Raw genomic sequence first — 17583 nt, 5'->3', positions numbered from 1 at the left:
GTATATAATAGAACATATATAGTATATGTATTATATTATATAGAGTGTATCTATATATCTTAAAAGCTAACATCCAAATATAAAAAAAGAACATACAATATTTGGCCGTTTTTGTGTCTAGCTTACCTCACTAGGAATGATTTTTTCTAGCTCCATCTATTTATCTAGCAGACATTTACTGAGAACATCTTATGTGCCAACCATTATATGGGTATCTCTGAAAAGGTCTTTCCAAATACAGCTTTTGTTTACAATTACTACTTGTGACCTTGGAAGGCCCACAAGCTCCTTTCTTATCAGACTGTATGAAAACCACAATTTGTGTTCAAATAAGATTCTAAAGGCAGCTTATGCACTTGACTTGGCAGTAAGAAGCTTCACTTTGAATTGAGAAGTGACTGCTGCCCAAGAATGTTAGTGAGCTGTTTTCACACCGGCCACTGGGAGATGCGGTATGGAGCTAAGAGAAATCTTGTTCTTAAACTCTCACAAGGCTCAAACAATCCTGTTACTGACTTTTGCACTAGTTTGCTTTTCTGCTACTGTGACAAATAGCATGAGGAAAAGCTGCTTAGGGAAGAAAGGGTTCATTTTACCTTACACTTCCAAGTAACAATTCGCCACTGAAGGAAGTCAGGACAGAAACTCAAGGCAGGAACCTGGGAGCAGGAACTTACGCAGACATCATGGAGGAGCACAGCTTCCTGATTTACTCTCCAGGTTTACAGTCAGCTACATTTCTTACACCTCCCAGGACTCGCTTAGGGCTGGGAATGTCCACAATGGGCTTGGACCTCCCATATAAATGATGGAGACATTTTCTCAGTTGAGGTTTTCTCTTTTCAGGTGGCTCTATAGTCTCTCAAGTTACCAAAACAAACAAAACAAAAACCCCAGCAATGAACACAACATTATTATTACACCTGAGTAGTGTGTAGAATCTGACCAGAGGCTAAACAATGCTAGTCGGACCAGAAAGTGCTTTCTACCACATCTTTGATGTCTTGCTTCATTCTGTCTGCTGCTTGGTGTAATGGAAGCCCATATTAGAAGGGCATTTATACCCAATGGTAAATTCCAAAGTCCAGTGTGTGTGTGTGTGTGTGTGTGTGTGTGTGGCATGTGTGTGGCATGTGTGTGGCATGTGTGTGTGTGTGTGTGTGTTGTGGGGGGTATGTGGAGTATGTGGGGTGTGTGGAGTGTGTGTGTGTATGTAGTGTGGTGTGGTGTGTGTGATATGTGGAGTGTGTGGAGTGTGGTATGTGGTGTGTGTGTGTGTGTGTGTGTGTGTGTGTGTGTGTGGTGTAGGCCCACATTGCTCCTCTTGTTTCAATGAGAACTGGAGTAGAGAGAGAATGAGATAGGGTGTAGCAGTTAGAGACTGAGTCTCAGCCTTGCTCTGAGAAACTGACACTCAAAGAAATTGAGAATGAACACTTCCAGGGTTGCATGTAAAAATAATGACTTACAACTTCTCTCTGGTACTAAGCAAGGAAAAGGGAGCTAGTGTTACATCCTATCATGTGCCTTTAAGTCTCAGCCTTACATTCAGTGGGACATCCCACTGCGCATGTCCCACCTTTACATGCTCTTTGCTCCCTGGAGAAAAGTCAAATTTATCTCAAAGAAATGTCTCCTACTGAGGGTTATTAAGTGAATATGTCGGCTTGTAATGCCCTATGGTTCTTTCAAAGTAGATGTTGTGCAAGATTCAATTACAATGATGTATTTTGAAAAACAGGTAGTGTAATGACGCAGGCAGGCAGAATTTTAGCGGACTAGGAGTATGTTAGTCTTTGTGAATTCAACATTATGTGTCCTATATAGTAAAGAAGACATTTGTAGGCTGGGGCTAAGAACTGTACAAGGGTGAATTCCATTTTCCAAGCAGAGGGCCTGGTTTTGTCTCCCCACTGGAAAAGTGATTTTTTTAATCATAAGAGAAACCTGTCATGCTTTTGAGTTAACAAACCATAAATCTCCTTCCCACCAATGTGATAATAGTTTCTCTTGTCACCATTCTTGAAAACTCAGAGTAATTGCTATGACATACGGCTTTGCTCTGTCTCTCCCAGCTGCAACCCCTTGTCTTCTGAGGTCTCGGGTAGAGACAGAGGTTCCCTGCTTGTTCATGGATGTGCATTTGAAAAGTGGAGGATGCTGTTACCAAGAACATGACATCTTCGTGAAACCAGAGGAACCACAGAGCAGCCATGAAATCTGAGAGCCAGTGCCCCTCCTCCCCACACTCACCAGAGAGTGGCTTCTGGTTCATATATAACATTCTCTTTTCCTGAAGAAACAGAAGGGGAAAAAAGACCTCTCTCCAATCATAGAGCTGAAAATACTTCCACGCATGCCTCACTGGCTACACAAAGCCACCAGATCTGATGTAGTGGGCTAACTTTAATGAAAACTAGCAGACTGGGGGCTAGGGAAGTGTGTCAGCCATTTTATAATGCTTTTCATATAAACACAGGACCAAGTTCTATCTTTAAGTCAACATTTAAAGTATGAGTGTAGTGGCGTATACTTGTAATACCAACTAGGGAAGCAAATGGGCAGATGCTTAAGGGTTTAGTGGACAGCCAGCTTAGCTTAACTGATAAGTTGGTCCCATTAAAGGACTGCACATAGAGCCTCTGGACTTGTCTGCTAGTTTTCTTCCCACCATACCAGTGAGTGAACAGTAAGAAATCATGGGTTTCTCCTTTTGATACTCACTTGTCTTTGCTATCACCATTTGGTGTTGACCTACTGATATAAACATTCATGTCATTCATGTAGGAGAAAAAATTGATCAATATGCCAAAGTCAAGTGCAGTGGTAACTACCTAGGCTTTCAGAATACACGAGGCTGTCCTATGGCTTCTACAAACAGGAACACATGCACAAAAGTGCATAGGCATACATGTGCATCTGCATGCACACACACACACACACACACACACACACACACATGCACACTGAAAGACTGACATATATGTTTTACAGAATTCTAATTGGAATTGAGTGAAAGGTTATTTTGCCTAGAAACAATAGAAGGACAATGGCCTGAAGGGAACTTGGTAAGTGCAACTTTATGCTGTTCTTTATTTCTTATGAAGAATGCACTCAGGGCAGAAGCCAGCAAAATCCCTTACCCACTCCAAGCTCCTGATATATCATAGAAAGCCCTCAGTAAGATTAGCTTAGTCGAAAACTCCCAATATAGGTCCTGAAAACTCGATAAGCTGAGTGGTTCTTAAACTGCTTTTGTGAACCTTATCTCGATGGGATTCCAATTCCTTAAGATGTGTCTGTCATCCTGTTCCATTGTACCCAAATTACATAATGTTGACCTAGAATAATAGATATTTGATTGCTCTGCATAATGCAGAGATAAATAGTCCTTTGAACCTATACACTCTGCTGTCTGCAAAGTATAATGTATAAATAAAGTAAATGCATAAATAAAATAAACTGTGAAGATAAATGGAGCACACAAAAATTCATACCATGTCCAAGATTTAGGGGCATCAGGAATTGGACTTATTTGGGGGGAAAGAGGGCATAAATTTGGGCGGGTGGGAAGGGGAAATGACACTTGGAGTTAGAAGAAATTAAATTACTATGGTCAAAATATACTGCATGAATTTCTTAAAGAGTTAATTCTTCAAGAGCATACTGTATTTCTCGTCATTGAATATGGGAAGCCTCAGATAAATGCATAAAAAGAAGGTTAAATAAAAAAAAGGGTCCATAAGTCAAATAGTGAAAGAAAAAGAGGGGGAGTAGAAGGAAGAGGAAGAGGATGATGAGGACAGATGAGGAAGAGAAGAAAAATGAGGGAAGGGAACGGCCTGTACTGTGTCTTTGGCAGTCCCAACCCTATTCTTAGCTCACAGTTGCCCTGGATATTCACATATGTCATTCTTGACTGTTGGTCTTTTACAATTAAAGATATAGCTTGACATGCTAGAATCTGACAGATTTCCTTTAACAATGTTTTAAGCAATGATTTGGCATTATGGTTAAGTTGTAATGCTTTATTTCCAATTTTCATAGCTTAATGTGAGAAGATATTAAGTCAAATGATTCAATATTAAATTGTTTAATTATTCCAGGTGCCCATTTCTGAAAAAAGTATCAACACTAAAAGTAATCAACTAAAATGTATTAAGTCCTTTATTTGTATTAAGCACTGGGCTAAGAAATTTACATTGTGCTGGAAAAGTGGCCCAGTGGTTTTGAGTACTGGCTACTGGCTGCTTTCCCAAAGCACTGGGGTTGGATTTCCAGCCCCCACAAAGCAGCTGCCAACAGCCTGTTCTAGGGACCTGGTGCCCTCTTCTAGCCTCCAAGGGCAGTACACACACTCTCAAGTGATAACCATAGACAAATCGCACATAAACATAACGTTTTTTAAGAAATAAAATGCATGGATGATCTCATTGAGCTCACAGACGAGGACAGCGAATTCTGAGGCAGGACTTGAAGGCAACGAAGTCTCTGTATCAACCTTGGATCCTACTCCCCAAAATAAAAGAATTCTTCACACCAGATTGGTTCAGTCCCCTTTCATATCTGTGTGGTAGATGCTACCACATCCTATATAGCCATGATACACATACATCATTCACTTAGCCTAACATTAACAGCTGCACTAGGAGAAACTAAATGGCAAGATGGAAGGTCACTGTCAGCAAAGACGTGTAAACGTCATTTCCAGTCCTCTCCTTACAGCCCGTCACTACCTTTTGTACACAACGAATAGGTTTTGAGACTCAAACCTCCTTTCCTTAGGATGAACAAGAATAATAACCTTTTAGTTTACAGATACTAGGGGACACAAAATAGAAGGTCATAGTTGTGTTTCTTGGTCTTGATTGGATTGGCATGACTCCATCCTAGCAGCTTTCTTGCCATGACAGGTAATGCTCTCTTACGTCAGGTATCTTCCCTCCTGAAACAAGGTTTTCTTACTTTTCAAGAGTCAGGCTAAAGATCACATGCTCCTAAATCTTCACTTGAATCAAGGGCTACTGCTGCTGTCCTAACAAAATGACATCGTTGTTGCCTGTGTGCTTGGTTGTGTCCCGTACTGGGACACATGTTCCTTTAATATAAAAATAAGAGTTTTCTACTGACTGTACATTTAACCAGAACGACAATAGAGGACTAATTAATTAATTAAGCTTTTGACCAGGTGAGTTGCATATACTTGTTATTGACGTCAACCCCTTTAAAGTTAGCTAGTTTGTCTACACCACTGTGTAGACCATTTACCCTCATCCGGAAGAACAGAATAAATGTAAACCTTGAAGAGATGAACAAGCACACTACGTCCATCCTCTTTCTTTAGAAAACTGTCAGTGAAGTGGAGACTTCTCTTCAAGGTCTCTTAGATGTTTGGGGACAGAGCTGGGATGGAGCCTAGCATGTCTGTCTTTGGCACCTCACCAGCTCTTTCCCCATGGAGGCTTCTAGTATACCCACCCAGAGAGGACAGCATGTTCTTCTCAATAGAACTTAAGAGATCCTCCAAATACTAAGTGAAATGTCAAAAATGAAAAAAAAAAAAAACAAAATTTATTTTTCCCACATATTGCTTGAAACAACTTACAGAGTCTCTGGTCACTTGTGTTCAACCACCATTCCTTAGACATGTTCCAAAAATTCAATTATACCAGAGTATTGCTTACTTTTTCTCAGATAATTTTGTACACAAAGAACATTTGAAAAGCTTTAGAGGCAACTTCTTCTATCTGCACGAACAGTCAAGGACAGCTGTCATAAGCCAAACTCTCATTTCAGCCACAACATTGATTTCCAATAAATCTATTCAAAGGAATAAAGTGGCTGTTCTCTTTCATGAAACACACCCACAACTTACAAAGTATTTTGTTGATAGAAAAGTCCGTGAGCAATGACAGCAATATAGCCTAAAGTCACTGAATTGTAACAGACATCCCAACATGCACTAGGAAATAAAGATGTCACGTTGGCAGGCAGAAGTAAATTCATATGGTTCATACCTCACTTAAGGTTGGTACCTTAGAAGGAAAAGGGGCTGGAGGTTTGCACCAGTACTAATGCTATAACTATAGGCATGAGAGTTAGTTAATCTAGTCACATTCATATGTTCACAAAACATCCAATGAATATGTACTTAGAGCAGACTCACTTCTAGGTACTCAGTAAGCAGTTGTAAGAAACAGAGGGAAAAAAATAAAGCTACTTTTGGTGGAAAGTATAACCAAGTGGTAGGGTGTGTGAATAGTATGTGTGAGGCTCTACGTTCAACTCCCAGCACCAACAGTAAGTAAATAAATAAATACAAAGCTACTCCTGTTGAGCTCACTTTTGTATAAAGGGAGTCTTTGGAAGTAGACACAAAAACTGAAAAGCATATTGTATGTTATTTGGTCATTTATATTATGGAGGAAAATACCATTGAGGAGAGGGAAATATTGTAGAAACAGGTATTTTATAAAATGTATTTTCTTTGTGTGTGTGTGTCTCTCTCCCTCTCCCTCCTTCTCTCTCTCTCTCTCTCTCTCTCTCTCTCTCTCTCTCTCTCTCTCTCTGTCTCTCTCTCTCTGTGTGTGTGTGTGTGTGTGTGTGTGTGCATGTGTGTGTGCTCACATGCTTGCACGTCCATGCAGAGGTATATGTGGGTGCACACAAGGTGGCCAGAGGAGAGCATCAAATCCCTCTAACCTGGAGGTTACTGGCTTTTGGGTGGCACCTAGCTTGCCACACAAGCTGTGAGTTCTGGGATTTGATCTCTGTTCTTCATGATGGTGCAGCAAGTACTTAATGCTGAGCTTTCTCTCTAACAGATGCCACAAAGATGGCAGTTTTAAAGAGCAACTAGGTAAAGGCTATGCTATTATTAATTTCTAACATTTATTGAACCTGACCATTAGCAGACACTTTGCTCAGTATTTGGCAAATGGTCCTTTTCTTGATTTGGGGTCTTCTTGAGACTTTCTAGGTTCTTTGTGGGAGTAAGAATACTGACTGATTATTTCTCCTTCCATTAGATCTTTCCTCCACACCACCTACAAAGATCTTTCTTTATAGAGAGGCTATCTCTTCATCAGCCTCTCAAGAAAGACCCTGTGTGTACTGTCTCTGCTCTATATTTTCTGCACCTGTTTCCCACCCTGTTTTACCGAGAATGCTATCTGGACCCTGACCCATGTTTTTTATCCAACATGCCTCATGGTACTGGATAAAATTTTGTGGACCTTGCTGAGTCATTTACCAACCTTTACACTAGCTTCGTGGAAAGTACATCAATATGGTGGATATTCCCTAAAAGAGCAGCTAGTGTTTATTTTAGGGCTGAGCTTTCTTCTGATGCTTCCAGAAGAGAAGTTAGTTATGTCCATCTATGAATGTTAATATTCTCAACTCCCTCAGAGCATAAGCATCATATCTCCTGACACGTAAACATTTCTCTCATTTGAACACATTTCTCTTTTATGTTTGGAGAGGAATGTAGGTTTCTCTGTCAAAACTCCCCTTGTCAAAATCAGTGAATCATGCCAAGCCCCAACCCACCACGTGAGCTTCTCTGAGGAAAGCTTCAAACATCAGTACCTTTTTCTCCCTGGGTAATTACAATCACCCGTGGCTCTGGTTCCAATGCCTGAGGAACAGATATCCCAGAATTCTTACCTACTTGAGACTTGGAAATGAGGGTTGCCCTACATTTAAAGAGCATCCATATTTGTTTTCTCCGAGGAAACAATTAATAACGACATTGGAATGATCTCAAAGTTTGATAATGAGATTTTATTAGGATTTCATCAAAACAGGGAGACTCTTCAGCATGATCAAACACTGTGGCAGTATGAGTGCAGTTTACATATTTTAGGAGATGTCTGATAGATAATACACATGAAGGGGGGTTTTCATGTCCCCTTTTCTTACAGCTATCCTAGGGGCTAAGTACTGTCATCATCAATGTGCAGTTGAAACAAAGTTTCAGAGATAAAAAAGATCCTGTCCAAATCCACACAGCTAATAACCATTTATTATTATTAGAAATGGACACATCTGATGTCCCAAGTTCAGATAGACTTATGAATCCTGGTCTAGCATTAGCTTTAACTTCTAACTAACCACCTTTTTCTTTTCTTTTCTTTTTTGACTTCAACCATGAGAAACAAATGAAATCTGCAATACTAACATTTTGGGGTGCCTATGTGACTTTACCTGGAGCCATTCTGGAAGCTATAAGTTCATAAATAATGTTATTCTCACTTGGTTAGGCTCCTAGGGCCAACAGAAGACAGATGATCTACCTCTTTGTAGAGTATCATTGTAAGCTGATGTGTTACTTCATAGTGTTGGGTTGCCATCCCCTGGAGTGCTTTGATGTGATCGGTTGTCAGGTTCAGGTCTGTTGTTTCTCTCACCAGAATCCCAGCCACTGGAAGACAGCCCCAAAGCCCTGCCTGTGTTAGGGGAGCAATCGAACTCAGATAATGACATAAACGAGCCGGTGTTCATCTGGGGAATCTCAGACAAAGCAGCCCAGAGGAAAAGCATCTCTGCTGGTGAAGGTTCGTTTCGTTTACAGCAGGAGAAGCAGCAGCCGCTGGTGCACAGACCGGGGCGAGGTAAAGGAAGGCTGAGACTGCTGCATGTGAGTAGCACACTGATTTTCTGCAAGCTAGGAACAGGATGCTGGGAGGGGGCTTAGCTGGGAGGTGTGTGTGTGTGTGTGTGTGTGTGTGTGTGGTTTGGGTTGCCGCTTTTCCTGTGGCTAAAAAGTGATTCTTTACACAATCACCAAGTGCATTTGGGATCTGAGCCCCTCTTCCAGAGGAGGTAACGGACTGTGCCCACACGCACTCGCATTTTCTGCATCTGCAGATTATAAAACATATAAAGAGCAGCAAGTGGGGAAGGGTTTCTCTTTGTTTTCTTATATTCTGTGATGGGCTGCAAGGCAGAAAGGCACCTCAGCCCCCAAGAGCTTTCAGAGGAGAAAGATTCCCCCTAAGGGGGCTCTTTCCCAAGTTTCTGTGACACAGGCGGGGATCTCTGTGTACTGGCCCCACAGTTGCTTCTCTTGGAGAGGGGATTACATGCTTCCCACTGAGAAAGGCTAGGGGCTACTTTCTGTCTCCAGTCCTCGGTTTAAGCAGCAGCAATGCAGTTTAACCGGGCACTTGTCATCTCTAAAGGAGTTCACTGAGCACAACCCAGGCTGGGAAGGCATCAGTCTGTCAGCCAGGGCAAACTCGGGTCTAGGTATCAGTATGATCTTAAACTTTATAAAGTTTTCTGATTGCTTTGTTTTAAAACTAAGCCCTGGAGTTTTCCACCTGTTAACACTGCATGCATGTTGAAGTTGGAAGGATGCAGAAGAAGACGGTTTGCTTACAAGTACTAACGCAGCAGGCAGCAGATTTTCTCAGCAGGAAGAGCTCCTGTGCACCTGTGGGTAATGGTGACTACAGGTGCTCTGTATGAGAGCTTCCGGTCATAAACTTGCTTGGGGTTAAATGTCTAAAGACATGGAACACACACACACACACACACATGCATGTGCATATATCATGCATGCATATGCATGTACCCACAGACACACACCGTCTACATCATGCATTACACATGCACATACACATACACACATGCACACATACATGCACATGCCTACTTCTCTCTGTCATTCTTTTTTCAGTTTATGTTGCTGATCCAGGGAATCTGCAGAAAAAGCAAACTAGCACATCATCCCTCAGGAGAAGGATGAGAAGGACGGGAGGGAAGGATGGGAGAAAGGAAGGGGCTCTTTGCCTGTCCTAGGAATTGGCTTCCAGCAGCTGTGCATAATAAGGGACAAGAATCCCAAGCACTTCACACTGAGGCTTGGCTAGGAAGACATTCCAGCCAGCAGCTTGGGGTCACAACTGTGTGCCAGTACACAGGGGGGTCAGGGCCCCTGGTCCCAAGTTGCTATGGGGTGTGCAATGAAATATGAACCAGGGCAGAAAATGGGGTGGGGAGAGCCATCTGTTTTCTGCAGGGGATGCTTTCCCCTCAAGGTAGCACTATAGAACATTCTCATACTGTGGCGTATCAGGGGTAGCTGCGGTGAGGCTCTTCAGAGATGGCATTAAAGGGTAGGAGAGCTTAAGTAGCCATCGGATTGGAAAGGGCTCAATATTTGTGGCTGTCAGAATATCAAGAGCCATCATCACTGGCATCATCGTTTCTTGCCTGCAAACAACCTGAAATCTAACATCAGTAACCCAGAGAAAGATGAAGGAATGGGGAAAGATCAATAGTCTGATGTCTGAGCTTTGTTGGTACTTGTTTTTGTCATTAGTGATAATGGGGCATCATAGAAACATCACAAAATATTTCCATTAGACTTTTGCTAAACCTCGGCCTCTTGGCACTTGTTATTTCTCTGTATTCTCATCGGGTGCATCTCTGGCGCAGTGGTAACTGTGGATTCCCGTTTGCCTTTGACCCAGCATTATTGTGTGCTCCATTCTTATCTTCCAGTACCAGTCTCATAGGGATGGCTAATTACAGCTGGAGTCACTGAGTTAATCTCATAAGTAAATATGCTATATAGGCTGTTTAGCAACTGTTGGGTATTTAAATTGTTTCCAGCTTGTCTGTAACTGTTATGTGGTGTTTATGAATAGTTCTGTGACAGAAACATTTTACTTCCCTCCCCAAAAGAAAACCTGAGGAAAATACAGCAGAACGGGCTTTCCACACTTATAGACATGCCCTCGGACTCTTTTTTCCACTGTCTAAAACCATCATCTAAAGGACATCAATTTGTCAGGAGCCTGATACACACAGACTCTAATTTTTCCCCCCGAGTGAGGATCCCTGAAAAGAAACTGGCTGTGTTTTTAAAGATGGTGCTTAACCTCTGGAACAGACATGCTGCAGCATAGAAGAAGCCTGTGGCTTCTCAGAATTCCTTCCTGTGAGAAAGCATGCTCAACAGCTTCTACTTCCCAGTAGAAAAGCGAAAGCAAAGGAAGGAAGGTACATAGGCTGGCCTCTCAGGGAGGCAGCCAGCCTAGCATCATCTTTGGGCTCTGCCTTTCTTTCAACCGTAATAAAGGCAACATAAAAGTAACTCACTTTTTGAATTTGAGGCTAATGTCATGACAAAATGGGACTAGATAGAATTCTTGGGAGGGTGAGAGCTGGTCAAGTTTATTAGAGGTAGAAAGAAAGAAAGGAGGTAGGGAGGGAGGGAGGGAGAGAGGGAGGGAGGGAGGGAGGGAAAGAGGGAGAGGGGGAGAGAGGGAGGGAGGAAAAGAAGAGAGCACATTCTGTGGTTTCTGTTTCTGGGTAGATGTCACCCAAAGTTGTAGGCTTTGATAATGGGATAGGGAGTGGGGGACAGTGGTCACTCAGTTCTACCAAGTAAGAACTGTGGGATACTTCAGTTTCTACTTCAATAAAGACAATGCAATCAATGACATTTTATTTTATTTTATTTTATTGCTTATATCTGATAACTTAAGAGATGATTCTGTGTTTTCCTGGCCCATGTAGCTCACCATAAATTGCTTTGGTGCCAATCTCTTTGTTCACTCAATGATTATTTGCACAAAGGCTAAGGCCAGCCAGTGGGGACCTCCCTTGCTGCTCAGCATGCTTTTAGCCATCCTGACCTATGTAGGGAGAAATAGCAGAGTCCTGGGAGGAAGATTTTTTCTTTCATAGCGAAGCAGATCAATGAGATTCTTTCTTTTATTTTAGTTTCAGGGCTTATTGACTTTTTTTCAGTCTGCAAGAATTTAGTGTTGCTTTACCAAACTAGGGGTCACTGGAGGTCATAAGGCAGATCTGAGTGTTAGAGTAGCTGTTACTTCCACAGACTAGTAGGCTATGAAGAAATAGCATGCTGGTGATGCATCTAATAGAGCAAACTTGTGTCCTCTAAGGAGAAGAGGGGACTCTCAAGCTATAGCCTAAGTATTCAAACAAGAATGTACTGAAAACTTTCCATGTGGTAGTAACCTTCAATCACTATTATCTTGCTGGGTTTATTAAGTCTAACTCTCCTACAGTATTATAGCCAGTAGGGCAAGTGTAGTTCCTGTTTTATCTGCTGTCACTCTGGTAGCCTTTCAGAAAGCCTACCTGTTCTGGGTCTGCTGTTCACTGAGCCATACTTAAGTGGTTGGTCTACATTATTTGATTCCTCCTCACATGTGATTTGCCTTCCTGTCAGTCCCCTCCCAGAGCTTTAAAGATTATAGGATGAGTAGGTCACATTGGAGTATACATGAGGCCTTATGTTTTAGGACCAAGGGACGAAGAAGGGAGAGACCCAGACAAAGAGTCTTAGATCAAGGATACTTGGAAGTCATAGGACCACAATTTGACCTTGCTACTGAGTCTGCGTTCTGAATCACTTCACCAAAGACACAGAGGCTGAAAGAAGGATGGAACTCTAAAAGATCGCCGAGGTAGCTCCAAAACACAGCAGCAACAGTGGTAAGGATCCTGCTGTGGGTGGCTGTTGCCAGCTACCTACACTACCTATAATCATAATAAGCCAAGCTTTATGTAGTTCTGATTTAATCGCTGCCATGGCCTTAGGAGAGAGCCACTCTCCCTGTCTTTAGTTGCAGAGTAAGGAAAGCTCTGTGTTGTCCTTCAGCTGGCCCCAGAGCACAGAGCTGACTGTGGTGTTAATAACCTCTGGCATCACTTTGCTGATGCACCAGGAGATTGGAGTTGCAAGAAAGACCAGGAAAATTATAGCAAAGGACCAAGCAGCTCAGCTCAATGGCTTTCTCTGATCCCCAAAGAGTTCTGGGGTATCTTATACATCAACCTGAGACTATTCTTGCCTTTGCCTCAAAAGCAAGTTCCTCAAGGAAGGGGGGTAAAATGCCAGCATTGGGCCAGTGGTGCATAAACTGACAAGGAAAAGAAAAGCCTAAGGGATGTACCTGTCCCTGTGCCCCTGTCCATTGTACTGGACCCGCCCTTCCCTATAGGATAGCTGCCAGCCATATGTTATTATTGAGCACTTGGAACACAGCCAGCCCAAATTGAGGCATTCCATTAAGTGTGAAAATATACAGCTATTTTCACACATATAAAATTTAACAGCTTAATGTGGGGAAAAAGAAGAAAATCAAATATCTCAGTAGATTTCTGGTTGCATAAATAAAATATACCATTAAAATCAGTGTTACTGCTTAGTTTTATGCTCCAGAAAACCATGATAAAGTACACAGAGCAGTAGATGCATCGCCTAAACTGTTTGGGTGGTATTAAGCACAGTTGCCTTGTGAAAATCTTCTGAACTCTTTCTCTTGGAAACTCACCATTCTGCCCACATGGAAATTCTCCGCACCCCCTCCCCTTGGGCATCTGTTACTGGCCTCACTTTTTTGTTTCTAAACTTTTAACTCTTCTGGGGAACTCAAATGAGTGGGGTTGCTCCAAATTTGTGTTTCTGTCACTTTGCCATTTTTGCTTAGCACAAGGTTGTCATAGGTCATCCTTGATGCTGTGTGTTTCTGAATGTTCCTAGTTTCTGAGGTAGAAAATAGCTCCACTGGATGTGTGTATAATATGTGTTTACTCACTTTTCCACCCATGAGCACATGATCTTTTTCTACCTCCTATTTTTTACCTTTCTGGAACATAGCTCCTACAGTATGTAAACTTCCATAAGCACCTCACATTAAAGGTTGACAATATATGTCTACTACACAGTGTTGTTTTAAACCAGTGATTCTCAACCCATGAGTCTCTCGACCCCTTTGGGGGGGTCACATATCAGGTATCCTGAATATCATATACTTACATTAAAGTTATTAACAGTAACAAACTTGCAACTTTGGGGAAGGAGTGAGATAATGGTATGGTTGGGGCTCAAAAAAAAATCTGAAGAACTGTATTAAAGGCTTGAAGCATTTGGAAGGCTGAGAACCACTGTTCTGAACTTTTCTTCAATTCCCTCACCTCATTCTTCCATCGTCAGATGCCAGACTTGACAACCCTCATGCTACTTTGAGTCTCTTGTTTCCCTTCCCTAAGACCTGAGCCGATAATCTTAACTCTGACCAAGCTCTCCCTTTTATAAAGACCCATGAGAGACTGTCATGCTTAGCAACATATTTTTTGTAATTAAATGAAACTATGACATTTCTCAAGAGAAGTATTTCCTTTTTTCATAATATATCAGGAGAGGGCCCAATAAATTGAAACCAAGAAGAAAGGGCTTTTGAAGTGATTTAATTTTCAATTAAAAAAAAAAAAGTCAACAGCTGTACTCAGCTTGTGGATTGTGAGTGAATTTTGTTACCCCACCGAGCAAGGAAAAATGTAAATCCAATAAAGAAAAATTCAGATTAGGGATCTACACTAGCTTTCCATTTCTGAAATCAATTTTTTCTGGAAGATCTTTTGGAATATAGGTATTTAAATCAGTATCTTTGAAATTTCTCAACACTTACAGACAGGCTAAAACCTCAAAGCCTATTTCTAGCATCTATGTTCTTTCAGCTTTCTGATATTTTTCTCCATCATCCCTTGTAAAGTTCCCCCTATGGAGACCAAGGTGCCTTATTGGTCTCCAAATGAGTGCTGTGCTCTCTTGACTTCCAGCCTTGACCTTGATCTTATGTCAACTGTGGAGATTTTATCCCACCTTTACATGCCTGCTGCAACCTTATCCATCCTTTAAGATACCATGGAAAGATTCCTTTCTAGTAAGCATCCCTGGAACCCAGTAACCACTGAACATGTCTAGCCCCATAAGAGGCATGGTGGCCTATTCTAGGAAGTATGAAAAAGAAGTGATTCCCCTCCACTTCTCATGCCTTAGCCTTTAACTTAACTTAACTTAATTTACCTTAACTTAAGCAATTTGGAGACCCTAAGGTGTGATTAAACATTGAGGTCATTCTTAGAGGTCCTACCTGTGAGACATTAAAGAAAGAAAAGTTGGAAGGATGGAGACCAATTGGCACCAGACTGGACCCTATCTTCGGAAATGTCTCATTTCTACAACAGAACTATTATACTATAACTTTTACTGCCTTATCATATGGATTCCTACTGTTTAATAATACAGTCAAGATAGTAGGCTCTCTGAAAGTCATACACCCTTCTCATTCATATCTATTTCTAACATTTATCAAAATACCTGGTGCAGAAATACTTGATAAATATGGAGTGAAGAAGTATCTTCCTTAATCACATGCTTCTTTCAAAAGCTCCTTTGGAACCTTGGTAGCCTATTGTGATTCTAAAATAGCAATGTCTTCATGTGTTGATCATAGAGAATTTATCTCCATCTCTGACTCAGATAAAATAGGCCAAAAAAAAAAAAAAAAAAAAAAAGATTCAAGTAATGATTCTCAGTATCTGGTGAGGCTGTACTCATTAAATCACAATTGAGAATCTTAAATATAAGTGACAGGAATCAGCAATAAGTTAGACCAACCATAAAAATAAGTGTGTTCTAAGGGTTGTTTGCGTACCAGCCAGGCAGCGGCAGTTTTATATGAATATAATGTCATGCGCCTTTTCTTGTGACCTCTTTAATTGCAATTTTATATCAAGATATGTAGTTCAGAGAGACAGGCTAGAAGATTTGATGCTTTGAATCTAAAATGACTAGAGACTAATGATTGGGGACGAAAAAATGCATGAACATAATAGAAAGCCAAAGATAAAAAGTGGGGAGGAGGGGCAGTTTAAGACCGACTTTGATATTGCCGTGGTTGTCCTGTGGACAAAGTCTGCATGTGCCAACAGTACTGGCCACCTCACCAAACCAGCGAGTGCTGTGTATCTAGTTCTTAGGAACTGAAGAAGGTGAGTCTAACTAGATTCAGGAAATTAGAGAAAGTTACCAGGCTCAGAAAGTTAAGGTTCTCCCCAATGTTATATAAGCAGTAAACAATTGCTCGGTGTGTGTGTGTGGGATACTCTTTAGTAGAATTGCCTGCCAGTTGTGCAAGACACTCTAGAACTATCACTGCTGTGAGTTATTGCCCATGCTGTGGTAGGGTGAGCATTTTGGAGATATTGGGTTGCCCATATGGCTATAAGCTCTTGTAAATAACTCCAATAAACTCAGAGGAGGCTGACCAAGCTAGACTTGGGTGAAATTATTTCCTTTTCCCATAAGTGGCGAACTATCTGGGGTGAATGGTTATCTGTTCATGTGTCTCTAGGAAGTCACAAAACAGTGAGCGAGGAAGCATCTCTGAAGTATATAGCTTGAATTTCCTTACTCTAACCGTTTTGTTTTTTTTTTTTTTTCCACTTTGAGTTTAGAGGTCATGGTAATTTCATAGGATTGCCATAACAAATTACCACAAACCAGGTGGCTTAAGGCCCCATATTTAACTGAGCAAGGGCAATGTACCAATAGCTACACCGTTGATAAATATGACCGTTTTCTGCCTGCCTCCTTGGGGAGAGGTGGCGACCTCATGTGCCTATCATCAGTTCATGCTAGAAGGTTGAAGGGTCCAGTCTTGTAGGTTACCACAGCTGATTTGAGTGCAGGGGTCATGTGAAATCCAGATGGAAGTGTTCTGTAACACCGCTCGCCACTTTCCAGCTCTCACCTTCTCTCTGTCTCTGAGCCTCGGAGGAACTGATAAGGATGTTCTTGTGTGTAGCTAGCTCAGCATCCGAAAAGTCAGTTATTCTTATCACTCTGACTCACTTCTCACTGACTTTGTATTCATTGCTGACTGGTTGGAAAGAAAAAACCCTTCTTGGGGGAAGTGGGAAAATAGCACTAAATCTATGAGTGTAAGGGATGACTTACAGGGACCACTGACAACATGTCCATTTAACAAATGCACGAGTGGTGGCGTCTCTCTAGGGACTATGACCTCCATAGCCATGGGCTGTGACAGTACCAGATATGATTTATTCTAATTAAAGAGACTCAAATATAATTTAAAACAAATTGGCTACCCCCATAACAGTTAACAATCATGCCACTATTGTACCAGTAGAAATATCTTGACTGGAAGGTTGGTACAACTTCACACCCATGCTCATGTAAGCAACATTAATTAAATGATATGGATCACAATAAAATAACATGAAAGCATAAGGGAGATTTTTTGGACAAATAAGGCTTTAGAGACAGGGAGGAGGAGTTGAAGGACTAAGAGAGGATAATGGGGTAACTGTTATAAAGTATAGAACATGCAGATGAAATCATGTGAGGCTAAAGAAAACACAGATTTATCCCTCCTCTGGTCCAGAAGTCTTAATCCCCCAAAAGAGGTGCCAGAAAGATTACTCAGGCCTTTAGGGGAGGAGATTCGATAAGAAAATCTGTGTTTGCTTCTTCAAGCAAGGCTTTCTCTAGACCTTCCTCGGTTTAGGGCTTTACCATGCCTTTTACAAAGCATGGGACCATTTCATCTGTGTTTTTTCCTACTTTACATATATGATGCTTGTGAAGTTCTGGGCTTAACTTTCCTCATCCTTGTCAGGAGTCACATTGATTACCAGCTTCGGATTGTCAGGACTGAAAATGGTATTAATCAGAGGGCACAGTGTCTGACATATACTGGCCATATATAAATCAGTTTTATCATGAAA

General features: G+C 41.4%; 1 protein-coding gene across 1 annotated transcript in view; it reads left to right on the top strand.

Annotated features, from left to right (window-relative positions):
• Positions 1 to 8506: 8506 nt before the first annotated feature.
• The window catches only part of ANKFN1 (ankyrin repeat and fibronectin type III domain containing 1), a gene marked incomplete at its 3' end in the record, with an annotated part of 376329 nt that continues 367252 nt past the window's right edge, over positions 8507 to 17583 (top strand). Inside the window, exon 1 of the mRNA XM_080922815.1 lies at positions 8507 to 8641. The remainder of the gene's footprint in view (positions 8642 to 17583) is intronic.

Source organism: Micromys minutus (genome assembly GCF_963924665.1).
Source record: "Micromys minutus genome assembly, chromosome: 10".
Lineage (NCBI taxonomy): Eukaryota > Metazoa > Chordata > Mammalia > Rodentia > Muridae > Micromys > Micromys minutus.
Note: the sequence above shows the minus strand (reverse complement) of the source record. Positions and strands in the feature narration are given on the sequence as shown.